Below are 16,724 nucleotides of genomic sequence, written 5' to 3'. Positions count from 1 at the left end.
CACCCTGGCTGAGTCTGAATCTCATTGGGTCTGTGGTCGAATCGTATCTGATTAAAAAAAAGTACCTTTCCCACAATCAGATCAGATTTGTTGGATCTGAAGGTACAGTTGATGTTGTTGAATCTGATTGGCTTAATAGGCTTGTCTGGTGTTCTGGAACAATGATGGTGTTTCTGTGTGCTTGTGTTTGGCGAAGAGTTGGTACTTTTTTAAATGGTATTTTTGTGTTTGAGTGCAAGAAGAACACGAGTCTACCTATGACCTCGTCAAGTGTGCACCAGGATACATATCTTCCATCGGAAGCTTATATATAGCAATCTGGAAACATGAACTCAAGCAGATCACCCACCTGGTGTGTAAACTTCACTTGTGAGCCAGTGCATTACACCGGCTGCTCGTATTTCTTTCTTTGTTGCTGTTCTCAGGCTTGTAACATCCTGGTGTTTAGGTTCTCCATTCCATCTTTCGTGAGGTTGTGTTCATTTCTGGCAATCCTAATAACAAGCTTTCTCTGACATATCCAGTTTCTTTAGGTCCACCGTAAAACTGTTCTTCTCTGTTCGTCGCAGCATCCTTTGCTTCCTTTTACCGATTTTTATTTCAGTGAACAACACTCGTTGTGTTTGCCTTTCATGTTTCATTCTTCAGAGGTGCCCGAGCTGTTTAAATCTATATCCCCACATCAGAATTTCCACATTGGCGAGATTAGGTCTCTCTGAAACTACACTGATTAGTATGTGCAGATATTCATCATCCTTATCAGGCATTGCTGGTGGAATTCTTCAAAACCAAGTATATTCCTTACTCGGGTAGAACAGATATAAAAGCCATAAACGAGAGAGGGGGAACAACAGCTCCATAAACCCTGATGTGTTTTTAAGTGCCGATTACTTCAAACCGTTTTCCTCAGGGTCCCTAAAACATGAGAGGCAGGTGATTGTGTGTGTGTGTGTGTGTGTGTGTGTGTGTGTGTGTGTGTGTGTGTGTGTGTGTGTGTGTGTGTGTGTGTGTGTGTGTGTGTGTGAGAGAGACAGACAGACACAGACATACAGATGGACATAGACAGACAGACATAGGCATAGACAGACATAGACAGACATAGGCATAGACAGACATAGACATAGACACAGACAGACATAGACAGAGGCATAGACAGACATATACATAGACAGACATAGACAGCCATAGACATAGACATAAACAGACATAGACAGACATAAACAGACATAGACACAGACAGACATAGACATAGACAGAGAGAGACGGTATTGTCGAGGGATATGAAAGACTGGACAATGACAAGTTACTCTCCATTTATATTGATGTCTGTTGAGGGTTGTTGGCATCTAAACATTGGATGATAGAGGGCAGAAATCTGGTGTTCACTTTATGCTTTCGGTTCAGGTGGCTGACTTAAGATCTTAGAGTCCTGAGTTCAAGTCGTGGTTGCGCTGTCATCCCATAACACCAAATGGGCTGACTCATCCTGCCACTTGTGCCATCCTTCTGAGGTTGGCAAAATGAGTAGCAGCTTACTGGGAATAATGAGTCATTCAAGTATCCTGCGTCGGAGTGGTGAACACTTCATGATTGTGCCCCCTAGTAAATGGAAAACTTCCTCGGATAGGAAGCCCTATACGTCGGAAGACGCCATGGGAACGGCTCTCATTCTTCTTTGCCTTTTACATGCTGATTTGTGCTTTCTGCTTTCCACTATGAGCTGTCATCCCAGAATCACATTTATCTCGTTTGAATTTTGTCGAATAAAGCCCTCAATATTATTGGCATCTCCTGTAATGAGGCTGAAGCAGAAGGCCTGTTACTTCCACACCATAGACAGGTCAGTGGCCTCTATTTTTTTTATTGTCTCTCCTCCAGTCTAGTTTCCTCTGTTTTCTCAACTCCCGAAAAAAAATTTCCTTTATTCATTATTCCATTGGTTTTTACATCCAAATGTGGCCATCCTACCTCACTGTCAGTACGTGTCCTTTTTAACCCTATTTTCCACATTTCAACTGCGTGATGTCATCTGCAATGGCCGTCTTTCGATTTTTATGCTTGCTTAGAGCTTCCATCACTTCTCATAGTGTTGGAAGGGAGGCAATTTCCTCAATTATAACTTCCTGTTGGACAATATTTGGGCTGAGTGTAAACCATCAACAATTATTCAGTAATTGTTGTTCAAAGTTCAGGTGTCATGACTGTATGATCTGTTTCTTCTTGGTCACAGTGCTTCCAACTTGTGAATGTATTGGAGTAACCACTGAGGCTCGCATGTGGCATTTCATAAATGCATTTCTGGTCATTACATTCAGCCAAGTCATGGAATTCCTTTGCCTTTGCATCCCACCAATTATTCTGGATCTCTCCAAGACTGTTCCTGATGTAACTCTAGTCTTGAGTTGCTTATACTGATGAGGTTGAGTCTGGGATTGTTGCATTCACCATGGCATTTCTCTCATAGTTCATCAAGTCTGGTGAGCATCCCCTCGATAATTTTGTCGTTTGAGCCAAACCAGTCCTCCATGTCTTTTTCCAGAAGCTGACGACCTTCCTCACTGCAGACACAGCAATATTCCCAAAGGAACCAGAAAACATCTGTCCAATCTCAAGAATGAACTTTCAAACTTGTCTCTCTCCTCTAAAACCTGGTGGTGCCTTGTTAAGTGTCTCTGGTGTATGCTCCCCCAACACCCCTTCCCACATTTCAAATGGCACCACAGCCGACAGCTCATGAGAAGGCCAAATGCCCCAATTCTGTGTTTGATTCTAAATCTCTATCTCTATCTCTATCTCTATCTCTATCTCTATCTCTATCTCTATCTCTATCTCTATCTCTATCTCTCTCACTCCCACTCTCACTCCCACTCTCTCTCCCCTCCCCACCCTTCCCAGTCGTGCCCAACTGCTCCTGAATTCATTGTCTTTTTCAGCTGAAAAAGAAAAAGTGGAAAAGTTTCTGGCAGTCCTCAACTCTGACTCTGCAACCGGACCGGCCGACATCAGTTCACATGTCCTGAAAGCCTGCTTTGCTGCTGTTGCACTTCCTCTCTTTGCACTTTTCATCCTGTCATGTACCGTAGGTCATCTGCTCAAAATCAGCCAATATCACAGCATTCCATAAATAAGGTGCAAAAATTGATCCCCTTAAACTACAGATCAATAAGCTTACTTCCAATCATCAGCCAGGTCATGGAATCCATCATCACAGTTGACATCATTCCTTTTCTCCAATAGCCTCATCTCAGATCATCAATTCAGATTCAGACCTACCTACCTTGGATATGCTGCTTCCTTCCTTCCTTCCTTCCATATCAGTGCTGCTTAATCAGGATGAATATTACCACACTGCAGTTGTGCACAGACATGGAACAGCGCCGATACAACTATTGCACCAGGACACTCAACTCATTTTGCCAACCTCAGAAGGATGACAGGCTGAGTCACCCCACCTGGTGTTAATTCAGTGGAAAACGGGACTTGAACTCGAGACCCTAAGATCCCAAGCCAGCCTCCCGAACCACAAAACAAACACCACCAACCTGCTACAGTACGACTCTTGCAATAATTGATGGAGGCCCTCAATATCAGACATGAGATTATTTTCTTAATTGTCCTTTATTTAAAAAAAAAAAAACCATCCCTCACGTTTTGTCATTAATCGCATCTCTGACTTTAAAAATCTTAAAATCCCAGTTTGCAATGCATGTTTGTGTTCCATAAATCGTCCTTTTTCCAACGTCAATGCCAATTCACCCCATCTACTTAAATCTACCTCCTCCTAACCCCTCACCTGTTATCCCCTCGACTTACCCCTCCCATCTTGCCCCTCATCCTACCTCTGCTGTTCGCACCTCTTCACTGTCTTCTGCTTCAGTATCAGCTCTTCCTCTGTTGTCCCAAAGTTTGTGGTGTTCTAACATCTGTCGGCTCCATTATAACCCAACAGATATCTCACTCTCTCATCAGTACACTCCTCATCACCACAAACATGCTTCTTCCTTCCTCTCATCACACCTCCCCCTCTTCCCAACCCCTCAAACCTTGTATCACCCTTTGCTCACTCCCTTCTTCACCATACCACTGACAAGTCTCATCCTTCCCCTCTTCATACCTCTCCCATCACCCTCCTGCACCTTGGCCATCCCTGCTTTTATCATCTCCCTTCCCTCTCCAAGCTTCCCTCTCACCCTCCCTCTGAAAGTAACCTTCACACTCCTCCCCCTCTAAGCTTCCCTCTCACCTATCTAAAAAACTCCCTCCTCACCCTTTTCCCTCAACTCCGTTCTCACTCTTCTTGCACCAATCTCCCCTCACTCCCCCTCCTCAAAGTTGACCCCCCTCACATCCACACAGCTGCCTCCTTCCCCTCTCCTCTCTCTTTCACCTCATCACTCCACCTCCTCCAATCCTCGACTGCCCTCTGCCCCCTCTCATATTACTCCCCACTGCACCTCAACCCATCACCACCGAGCCTTTTCTTTTCACCGAGCCACCGAGCCTCAACCCATCACCACCACCGAGCCTCAACCGACCCATCACCACCACCATCCCCCACACTCTTTCAACAACTTTCCTTTCCACCCTCGTCATACCATGCCCCTTCCCTCACCTCCCCTGCATGCAAAGCCTCCCCCGCTCCCTCATCCTTAAGAGTGTAGACCTCAAACATCTGGGGCATTTGCTCAAACCTGATAAATCTTTCCATACAGATTGCCACTGACAAAATAGACATAATCTACCAAAGAGAAACTTTCCTCCTTCAAGACATCTCTGACACCCAAGTATCTCCCCCGGGTTATTCCCTCCTCTGGTGTGATAGACCTGAGTCCAGTCCTGGTGGCGGAGTTGCTCTCTTTATCACAAACTCTATTCCTCACTCTCCATACACTGCCCTCATGCCCCCACACCCCCCGGAATAACTCTGGCTACGGCTTCCTTTCTACTCTCACCTCATGTTTATCTGTGTGTTGTACTGTCCACCAAACATTGATGATTCCATGTACATCTCGCTCTCTGAAAAGATGGACCAACTTCTATCCTCTCATCCGAACTCTCTCTTCCTCATACGTGGTGAATTCAACTGTCATCATGCCAGTTGGCTGGGTGTGGGTACCTCTCTCACCTGCCATGGCACTTCAGTAAAAGACTTCTGCAACTCGTTAGGACCGACTCAATCGGTCAACTTCCCGACCCAGATCTCAACCAGTGGAACTCCATCTCTTCTGGATCTGATTTTGACCAATTTTCCTGAAAATATCTCCTGTTCTTCCTCCGCTCCAATAGGTTCAGCTAACCACGTGCTTGTCAAAGTATACATCTCTCTGGCTGTTATTAGAGAACCACCTCAGCACCGTCGAGTCTGGCATTTCACTCAAGCCAACTGGCATGGTCTTCAAGCAGCCATCAAACTTCGAGACTGGTCTCCCATCTGTACTTTCTAAGACATCAACTTGTCCTGGGAATTCTTTCAACGAAACTTGCTCTCTCTCATGCACAGATTTATCCTATCTCGTCTTCATTTGTCCTACCCTTTCTCCCGGTCATGGTGCAAGGCAGTTGTCCTGAAACAACTTGCCTTCACCTCATGGAAGGCAAATCCAACTGAAGACAATCTCAGTTCTGTCCACAAAGCTCAGAACAAGTGTGTCTAACTTCAGGAGAGCCAGAAAACAACATCTTTCCAATCCCAAATCTGAACTCTCAAACCTTTCTCCCTCCTCTAAATCCTGGTGGCACCTAGTTAAGTCTATTCTGGTGTATGTTCCCCATCCACCCCCCCCCCAACTCCACCTTACTGCAAATGGCCTCACAGCTGCATGTGAAAAGGCTGAATGCCTCAGCTCTGTGTTTGCTTCTAAATATTGTGTCCCAAATCTATCGCTTTCTGTCCCCACCTTGCTCCGTCACACCAAGTTGCTCCTGGACTCGATGTTCTTTTCTCCTGACAAGGTGGAGAGTTTGCTGTCAAACCTCGACTCAGATTCAGCAACTGGTCCAGACGGCATCAGCCCACGTGTCTGAAAAACCTGCTCTGCTGCTCTTGCTCACCCTCTCTCTGTTCTATTCACCCTCTCATTTGCTCAAGGTCATCTGCCATCTGCTTGGAAATCAGCAAACATTACTGCTCTGCATGAAAAAGGTGCAAAAACAGATCCCTGCAACTACAGACCAATCAGCCTTCTCCCAATCATCAGCAAGGTTATGGAATCCATCAACGCTTCAGACATTAAATCCTTCCTCTTCTCCAATGGCTTGATTTCTGATCATCAATTTGGATTCAGATCAGGTCACTACCCTGGATATGCTGCTTCTGCCCTCCCAACAATCGATAGAGATCTACCAAATGCCAGACAGGAAATCAGAGCCATCTCCCTCGACAGATTATGTGCCTACCCTGCCCTGCTCACCAATCTCTCTTCCCATGGTATCCAAGGACATCTCCACTCATGACTCGCAGACTTCCTCTCCTGTCGCAGTCAACGTGTGGCCCTAAATGGAGTTCTTTCATCCCCTCTTCCTGTCCAGGTGGGGTTCCTCAAGGGAGCGTTCTGGCCCCTGTTCTTTTTCTGCTTTTCATCAATGATCTCTCCGACTCTCTGGAAAATCCTCTTTGTCTCTTTGCTGATGGCTCCACCCTCTGCCGTACCATCTGCCATCCCTCAGATCGGCAAGCAGCAGCCTGTTCACTCTCTGCAGATCTTAATAAAATCACAAGCTGGTCCAACAAGTGCAACATGTCTTTCAATCCTGACAAATCTCACACTCTCACTATGTCTCTCCAAAAGGACTGTTTGGAAAAACCCCCCATCTACTTCCTCAACAATCCTCTTGAAGAAGTCCTTTCATTCAAGCTTCTGGGTCTCACTAGGTATCTGCCATGATCTTTCCGAGGAAAGCCACATTTCTAAGCTGGCCTCCAAAGTCAGTTGCCAACTGGGCATCCTCCATCATAGAAAGTCCTTCCTTTGCACACCTGAGCTCCTGACCACATAAAAAGCTTTTATCCACAGCCTGATGGAGTACTGCTATCAACTGTGGGCTGGTGCTCCTGCCTCCCACCTCTCTTGGCTTCACGCTGTGGAAACCAAACCATTTAGGATCATTGGTATCTCCCGTGATGAGGCTGAGTTTTTGGGTCTCTCACTCTCTCACCGCAGGCAGGTGAGAGAGTCTTTCTGTCTTCCACTCTCTCCTCTCCGGTCTCACACCCCTTGCTCTGTCTGCGATATGTCACCCCCATATTTCCACAGAGTGCTCAAGGTCTGCCAGCAACCCCCTTCTGGTAAAACTACCAAAATCACAAATCACTGCTCACCTTCACTCTTTCATTCCTCTTTCTTCCCACCTTTGGAACAAACTCCCACACTCTCTTCAATCCCACTCTTCTCTGCAGGTCTTCAAAACAGCTGTTCATCACCATCTCTTGTCTTCCCCCATCCAAAACCACGATCTTTTCTATCCCCGTTAATCCACCCCAAACCCACGTCCTTAAAATTCCTTGCTTTCCTTTTTGAAAGTCCCTGTTGTGTAAGGACCTGAAAGCCCTTGTACTGTCCATCTTGTTTACCCTGTATACCCTGCCCCATCCCTCTCCTTCCACAGATCTCCTCATGTCTCTGTTCCCAACTATTTTTATTTGTCCTTCCGTCTCCCACTCCCCTTGTTGTATGTTCTGTGTGTTAGCTCTCATATGAGCCTCGGCAATGTATCAAAAAAAAGGACCATCTCTGGACATATATCGAGCTTTCGATACATCCTGGCATACCGCATTGCTCTCCAAACTGGCTGTCTCTGGAATCCAAGGCAAACTCCACTTTTGGATTCCTGACTTCCTCCACTCTCACCAACATGTGACTCTCAATGGAACACTTTATTCTCCTCTCCCTGTCAAGGCTGGAGTACCTCAAGGCAGTGTTAATCCTCTTTATCTCTTTTCTGATGACTACACTCTCTGCCAGAACATCCCTCTGACTGACAGACAGGCAACAGCCTCTCCCCCCTCCTCAGACCTTGACAAAATCACAAACTGGTCAAACAATTGGAATATGTCTTTCAATGTTGAGAAAACTCTGTCTCTGTCTCTGTCTCTGTCTCTGTCTCTGTCTCTGTCTCTGTCTCTGTCTCTGTCTCTGTCTCTATCTCTATCTCTCTCTCTCTCACCCCCTCAAAGAGATTCAGTCACCTACCCACTCCCAGGGATGATCTCTCTTGGGCAAGCCACATTTCAAAATTGGCCTCCAAAGCCAGACACCGATTGGGCATCCTCCATTGGGCAAAGTCCTTCCTTGGCACACCTGAGATCCTATTCACAGAAAAGGTTCATCCGCAGCTCAATGGAGTACTGCTCTACCCTCCGGGCTGGCTTCACTGCCTCACATCTTGCATAGCTTGATGCCATTGAAACAAAGGCTTTCAATATCACTGGAATCTCTCACGATAAAGCTGAGTCTACTATGGGCTGATAACCTCGCCATCGTTGACAGGTCGGTGGTCTCTTTGTCTTCTTCTGCCTCATTTCTGGACTTGTGCCCTCTACCCTCTCCATGCTTTGTCCACCCTATCAATCTGCAGGACACACACAGTCTACCAGCAACCCCTTCCTTGTGAAACTGCCTAAATCCAGTCACTGCTCACCTCCACTAATTTATTCCTCTTTTTTTCTCACCTGTGGGACCACCTTCCACACTCTCAATCTTATTCTTACCTCCAGGTCTTCAAGACAGCTGTTCACTCCCATCTCAAGTCAACCCCCCCCCCCCGCCACCATCCAAAATCATGATCATTTCTACAACCGATACACCACCCCCCACCCCTACCAAAAAATTGCTTATGTATCCACATTGTCCACCCTTTACGTTCTCCCTGACCCCTCACCATTACCGGCATCCCTTATTTGTCCGTCTCGGTCTACTTTCTCCATCCACCCTGCTGTTGGGGTTTCTCCTTTCTACTGCTGTTCCCTTTGCTGTGTTGTGTCCTGATTTTTTATGTGGCATAGCTCTTCCACGAGCCGAGAGCAAGTATAAAAAAACAAAAATTCTTCAGGAGTTGCCCTGTCTTAACAATCTGACCACATTGTGCATTTGTAACATTGGTGAAATGCAGTTACTTTCAGTTCCAGACTTCCAGCCGTTGTGCGATTTGAGGCTCTTTCTATTTCGCTGTGTACAACTTCTTGAGGGAGGGTCCAGGTTTTTGTCATGGTTGTCCTCCATGTGGGAATAATACCCTAAGTATGATGCACAACATGTGGTGATCTTATCAACAGTCAGCACTTCTTAAGGTTCTGGTGTTTCTTACTTAACCTCGGTAAATCTGCCTTATTTTTTGCTGTCATTGATCATGTGCTGTTGTGTGGAACAGGGATAGCGCCAATGTAACCTACAATTCATAGAAGAGGATAAGATGTGGACCACTGTGGTAAAGTACGGGAACTGTAAATTAGCAACGAATACATCAAGTGGTGCAATTAAATTGAATCAGAGTGGTGCCTTGTTCCATTATCATCTGCTTTAATTTTACTTCTGCCAAACCCGAACTGGACTTCAGCCGGTCCTTCACTAAATACCAACAGCTGTCACTGCTTGCATTTAAGTTACTGCATTCAGTTTTTATCATCTTAGTAAAAATGAAACGACTACATTCATTTTCATAAAAAAAGGAAACAACTACATTCAAAATAATTCAGTTATTTATTTATTCAAATGCAGCATGTGGCTGCTTGGCTGCATCACTTTCTGGGGACACAGCTGTGCCGCTGATGCAATGACCCCATTACCAGTAAGCAGATACTCTTTACCAGTAAACCCCATTACCAGTAAGGATGACAAGCAGAGTCAGCCTACCTGATGTTAATTTAATGGTTTGACAGGAGCTTCAATACAAGACCCTAAGATCTTAAACCAGCCACCTTAACCATTAAGCCAACACCAGGCTTAATAATTCAGTGTCAAGAAAATACTCGTAGAATGGTTCCACGACTGAAAGGTCTTAGTTATCAGCAAAGACTGCAAAAAAAACAACATGTCTCAATTTAAGCAACCTAAACTGAGATGAGACAGTGAAAGCAACCTCAACTGAGATGAACCTAAACTGAGGTTCATCAATGTAAACCGACATGAGACATCCTAAGCCTAAATTGAGATGAGACATCCTCAACCGAAACCGAGATGAGACAACTTAAACCAAAATCGAGATGAACCTAGACCAAGGTTCATCAACGTAAATCGAGATGAACCTAAACCAAGGTTCATCAACGTAAATCGAGATGAACCTCAACCAAGGTTCATCAACGTAAATCGAGGTGAGACTTCCAAAACTAAACCAAGACGAGACAACTTAAACCTAAACTGAGATGAACCTAAACCGAGGTTCATCAACGAAAACTGAGATGAACCTAAACTGATGCTTATCAACAGAAACCGAGATGAACCTAAACTGAGGTTCATCAACGGAAACCGAAATAAACATAAACCAAGGTTCATCAACATAAACCAAGATGACACTAAACCAAGGTTCATCAACATAAATCGAGGTGAAACTTCCTAAACCTAAACCAAGATGAGACAACTTAAACCTAAACCGAGATGAACCGAGACCAAGGTTCAATGTTAACTGACATTAATCTCAACCGAGGTTCAACCTAAACCGAGGTTCAACGTAAATCAAGATGATTCAAAACAGGTTCGACCTACACAGAGATGAACCTAAACCGAGGTTCAACGTAAACTGAGATAAATCTAAACCGAAGTTCAACCGAAACTGAAATGAGACAACATAAACCTAAACCGAGATGAACCTAAAATGAGGTTCATCAATATAAATCGAGATGAGGCATCCTTAACCTAAACCAAGATTAGACAGCCTAAACCAAGATTAGACAACCTAAACCAAACCTGAGATGAACCGAAACCTATATCGAGATGAGACATCCTCAACCGAAACTGAGATGACACAACTTAAACCAAAACTGAGATGAACCTAAACCGAGGTTCATCAACGTAAATCGAGATGAACCTCAACCAAGGTTCATCAATGTAAATTGACATGAGACATCCTAAACCTAAACTGAGATGAACCGAAACCTAAGCCAAGATGAGGCAACTTAAACCTAAACTGAGATGAACCTAAGCTGAGGTTCATCATCGTAAACGAAGATGAACCTAAACCAAGTTTCATCAACGTAAATCGAGATGAGACAACATGAGCCTAAACAGAGATTTGTCAACATAAACCGAGATTAATCAACATAAACTGAGATGAGACAACCTCAGCCTAAACTGAGATAAACATAAACTGAGATTCAATGTGTACCGTTTTGGCTGTATTTCGGAAACATACATACATACATACATACATACATACATACATACATACTGTACATACATACAAAGAAGATGAGAGTTTTAGAAATATATATATATATATATATATATATATATATATATATATATATATATATATATATATATATATATATATTTGCATTTATATAGACGTTCACATCTATTAATCTTTACAAACAGCTGTGTGCGATGGGTGGAAAAAAAATTGGCTCAGTAATTTAGAAAACATTTTAATACAGCAATCAATGTTAAGAACAGACATTCGATAAATAATATGAGCGAGGAAAGGGCGGGGAAAAAAACTTTGTCGTTAAGAAATCGTTGCGGCCTGCTCCAAGTCAAGGCATTGTTTTGCAGGTCAAAATACATGGCAGCCTCAGACCCCAGGAAAGTTACATAGGAGACGCCTTAAGACCCCAAAGAGTGAGGTGGTCAAGGATGCACATGAGAAAGGATATAATTAAATAAGGCCGTTAATTATCTTCAAAAGGGGTGTTTTAATTAACCCAAGCACACAATAATTTTCACTCATGCACTTCTTTGCAGTTCCCTTAGTATCCATGCAAAGTTTCAGGTTGTTAGGTTTCATGGCTTTGGAGTTATTGAGGACACACACACACACACACACACACACACACACACACACACACACACACACACACACACACACACACACACACACACACACACACACACACACTTATTATTGCAGATGTTTTAATGATGGTGGGGCATTAATATCTGACGGTTTAATGATCCTTATAACCTTTTTGTTTCTAAACCAAATAAAATAAAATTTCTATACAACGTCGGCACGTACTCCACATTTTTGAAATCAATTTTGAATCTTTATTTCTTAAAAATTATATCAGAAAAATGGCCCCTTTCGAAGTTGTGCATTCACGACAGCTGATCATCATATTGTTCATTACCGCAAGCAATGTCTCTTGATCAAGAGAGCGGATGGTTGCGGTGATGTTTGCCTTCAATTCATCGATCGATGTTGGATGTTCCTTATAAACTTTGCCCTTCAGAAATCCCCATAGGAAGAAATCTGGTGGAGTTAAATCTGCCAAATATAAATGTGCCTCATCTGTCATGATGACATTGTTTGCGAAATTGGCATGCTCATTGCATTTTAAAAAAAATAATTAAAATAACAAGCTCGAATGAGCTAAGATGCTCGTCCTCTTAATAATGACGTCATAAAACGAATATGACGTCATTGTGATGTATCAGGTTTGCGATAAATTATCTGTGCTAATGCCTGGCTTGATTCCCGCAAACAAAATTCAAACAGCTTGCCCAGTTTCGGAGATAATGGTATAGGCGATTTCCATTAGCGGTGATATTATGACGTCAACTTTTTTTCTAGGAAGAATTTCCAAAATCGGAGATGGTTACTGCCTGCGCGTGGGCTTTCTGCATATACATGGCAAGTTTCACGAAGATCCGATGAAAACTCTGGGTTGTGAAACAAAAAATGTCAAAAAATAGGAATGACGTCATAAAAATTGATATGACGTCATAGTGATGTATCATATGTGCGGTAATTCATCCCTGCTAATGCCCTGTTCGATTCCCGCAAACAGAATTCAAAAAGATTGCCTAGTTTCGGAGCTAATTTTTAGGCGATTTCCATTAGCGGAGATATTTTGACGTCATAATTTTTTTTTCTAGGAGGAATTTTCAAAAGCGGAGATGGTTACTGTCTGCGCAGGGTATTTTTACATATATACGCCAAGTTTCAGGGAGTTTCGATGAAAACTGTAGGCAGTGAAACAAAAAAGTCCACAAGAACAACAACGTGAGTAAGATTTAGAGATCCTCCACGAGGATCTAAAAAATGCTCATTGTATTTAAAGTGCTCCATCATTAAAAACTTTCAAGTATTATCTGTAAAACAAAGAAAACAATAATTAGTTATGCCAAGATTGCTCCCGGCTTGAAAGATTGCAAATGTGTCAGATATAAACGCCCCAACCTGTAGATGCTTCTGTCAATCTTCTTTGTCCCCCCTTCATGATTAAATAATGCAATGCTATAGGCTGTCAAGTGTTGGCTTATGGCTGTCCATGTAGAAGTACATGTCGTGTGTTCTCGTGTTAATTACGAAACACTTTTTGTTGCATTCTCACGTGACGGTAGAAATACATGTTGATATGATGTAGTAATGGTGAATTGAGACACACCGCAGGTGAGATGGGCCACCTCTCCATTTTCTGCATCTGTAGTTTTTTGAATTCCCTTGTATTAAAAGCTCTTCACGACCAATTATTTGAGAAGGGTAAAGGGATGTAAAATGAGTGGGGAGAGAAGAGGCACAAAATTGAGTCAGGCCCGCAGCCAGGACTCAGTATAAAGGGGGGCATATGAACTGGATGGGGGGGCACAATTATTATCTTTAATATTTTTGATAACCCGGTATACTATTGTATTCATGCAGCATTGACACATCTATACTGAGGTTGCCGTCGCATACTAACCAAATTGATCTCAGCTCGATTTAATATGTTCCGATGTTTTTGGCCTAAAATTATTCGAATGCAGGAGAGCCTCAACAAACTGGCACATTCACAATGCAAATATTCAATGATTAGACAATTGGCACCAATTCAGGTGCACGTATACAAGGTGTTGTGAAGAATTGGCATTAGAAAATTAATATACCAGAGATACAATGACTAAACGGGGGAGGTTGGCACCAGAATCAGTGCACTTTCAAATAAGACACAGTCGGCTATGACCTGCGATCATCACGTTAAACTATCAACAGCAAATACGACCAGCCTGAAGACACCACAAGGTCCGCATTTAAAGCAGTCAATTACACAGAGGAAAGGTGATGCACAAAGCACTAGATATGGGATATGCAAAGCACCAAACACAACATTTAACTTAAACATCAGAAGTACAAAGCAGCCGACCACGGCGGGTGCTGACCACAACCACACTGCAACCACAACCACACATGCATCACCAGCAGTCACACACACAATCTGAACTCCTCGTATAGTTTTTATACCGCTGCACTCACTGTCAGAAGAGCTGCAGGCGACGCGTCTCGGTGTGGAATCTTCTGAGGACCTTCTCCTTCCATTCATTCAGGCATTTACGTGTGAGGTCTCTCTCGAAGACCAGCTCTACCAGTTGTGCCTTGAGTGCATGGCGCATGGACCGTCGATGGTCAGTGAAGACATTCCTCAATGTTGAGAATGAGTTTTCACACATGGCAGTGGACGCACCAAATGTTAGTCCAAGTCTCATAGCAGTCACTACACTTGGCATGGCTTCCTGCGTTTTGTGGAATGTTGAGAGGAGTTTTTGTGTTGTCCATCTCTCGTTTGGCTGCTTTTCTGTCTGTGAGCGAATAAACTACTTTGCAACCACACACTCTGTTTCACTGATGGTTGACTTTGTTCATGTCATGATGTGCTGGAGCAAGTGGGGATCCAAAAACGTGCCATTTTCAGGATTCAAGGCAGCGAGTGAACGGGTGAGTTGTGTGTTGCACTCACTGAAGCGCTGAGCGATCTCTCCAAGCACAGTGTCAATTGCGCTGTAAAAAACCCTCTGCAGTTCCGTCTTGTCATTGTCTTTGTTTTGTCCTGTCGTCTCCAAAACTACAAACTGTTCCAAGTTCTTATGCATTGTGCGTCTCCGTTTTGGTGGTGCAGGTGTGGAAGTGCGAGCATCGTTGGCCTTGTTCCACAGATCAGTGAACTCATCCTCAGAGCGGAGTTTCTTCACGCACTCTGTAGCACTCGCCACCAGTTCCAACCCCGTAAGCAAGTCCATGTCCTCTGCCTGCAAGAGTCTGTTCGGGCCATCTAACAACATCAGCAGTTTTTTTTTACAAAGATAGCAATGAACATGAAGGCAGGCCCAGAGACTTCCCACAAAAGCCCAACAGCCTCCATTCTCATCTCTGCACCGTAGGCGCGCTCTGCATCAATCTCCGACAGTAAGGATGTGATATCCTTAAAAGATCCTATGATCACAGACACGGTGGCTAAATGTCCCGTCCACCTTTGATCAAGAAGTCGTTTTAACCGCTCACCTTTATACTGTGCAGCAACAGTGGGCTTTCTGAAGAATTTGTACAGGCAACAACAAACCTCGAGGAAATCAGTGACAGCTTTCTCTGCTGCCAGTGCGTGGATAACTACCAGATGGAGTTGGTGATTTTAGCAGTGCACATAGGGGATTTCTCTTTCCAATATCTCTTGCAACAACTTTTGCACCCCACCATGCTTCCCAGCCATTACCGAAGCCCCGTCGTACACCTGACTTTATATTTTTGATGTGTCAAGTCCTGTTTTTGTCAGCTCTGCCATTATTAGGTCTGTCAATTTTTTGCATCTCCAGCGTCGGCTGTAGCTATTGTGAGTAGACGCTCTGTTGCTTCATTTGATGCGGATACAAAGCGAATGATGATTAATATGTTCTCACATTCAGTGGGGTCCCTTGTCCCATCCACCTTGATGGTAAACCACGATGTGCCTACTTCTTCCACGATGGCATCCGTCACAACATTACTCAATGTGCAGATCAGTTCATTCTGCATTTCCGGACTGGTATAGCTTGTGTTTCGTGGGATATGCTTTATTATTTCGGCGAGCTCGGTGTCTTTTTTGAGTGTGTAGTTTAAAAGCGAGAGGACGAGCCCACTGTGCCCATCTGACATATCCTCAAAATTATCAAGGCTCCCTCTAAAAGGTATCTGATTTTCGGCGAGAAATCCCACAACATCTATAAGAGCAGACACATAGTACCGGTTTCTATTTAGCTGGTCAGCATTGAGGAGTGTGGAAATCTCCTCACCATAATCGATGCGCCTCTCATTCTCCTTCCACCTCAAAACACAAGTTAAATGTTCCTTTGAAGTTGCATGTTTGTGAAACCCCCTGCCTTTCTCAACGGCATGTTTCCAATTCCGGTAGCCTCGCACTGTGAAAGTAGAGTCCACTGGGCCACGTGCGGTGTTAAACTTCCTACATGGATAGCAGAATGCTGCATCTGTCTGCACTCTGTATTCCAGCCATTCATTAGTCTGGTATCACGAGGACACAAACGAGCGACTCTTGTTCTGCAACAGATGGCCGGGGTACCGCTGTAGAACAACTTGATTCGGTCTCTCACTTCCAAGATCATCGGGACGCGGCTTGACAGTCACACCTGATCCCGAGGCCGCCGCCGAGCGTGGAAACTCGGCTGTCTACGCTGGGGCTCCAGCCGCAGGGCTGACGTTGCTGGCTTGGCCAGGTTGGCCAGCTTCTGTCGGTATTTCATCGACATGATCGTCTTTTCCTCCTCCTCCTCCTCCAACTCCTCCCACAACATGTCTTTCATCATCTTCTTCATTTTCGTCGTTTG

This window comes from Eptatretus burgeri, chromosome 5, assembly GCF_056783735.1.
Source record: "Eptatretus burgeri isolate ZD-2024b chromosome 5, Ebu_testis_v1, whole genome shotgun sequence".
Lineage (NCBI taxonomy): Eukaryota > Metazoa > Chordata > Myxini > Myxiniformes > Myxinidae > Eptatretus > Eptatretus burgeri.
The sequence above is the reverse complement of the archived record's forward strand: the minus strand, read 5'-3'. Positions refer to the sequence as shown.